We start from the raw sequence: 426 nt of genomic DNA, 5'->3' as shown, positions 1-426 counted from the left end.
TTACAAATATGGAAATTTCTCTCAATTCTGGAGGATTAACGAAGGCGAAACTAAACGAGTCTATGGTGACTGTCCCGCTCTATGCTAATGATCTTTTTCTCTCTTTTGTTATCTCTACGTCTGGACAGTGAGACTGAGCAAGAGATGCCGAGTCCACGCAAACAAGGAAATTCACTCACGCAAACACGCAGCTGCACTTGCACACGAGACTAGATATTGTTGAAAGAACGGAAAAAATATGTGATTTTTCCCCCGTTTCCCTGTAGTTAAATGGAACGATAGAAAAAAAGGATCGCCAGTTTCCGCAACAGGGGAAACTATTTTTTGAGAAACAAGACAGGTATGATAAACTCGTCTGTTGGTTTAACAAACGAAAAAAATACAAGTTTTCAACACACTAACTCACAACTCATATAGAACTCCTAT

Source organism: Penaeus monodon, chromosome 6 (genome assembly GCF_015228065.2).
Source record: "Penaeus monodon isolate SGIC_2016 chromosome 6, NSTDA_Pmon_1, whole genome shotgun sequence".
Taxonomy (NCBI): domain Eukaryota; kingdom Metazoa; phylum Arthropoda; class Malacostraca; order Decapoda; family Penaeidae; genus Penaeus; species Penaeus monodon.
This window is presented reverse-complemented; position numbering follows the sequence as displayed.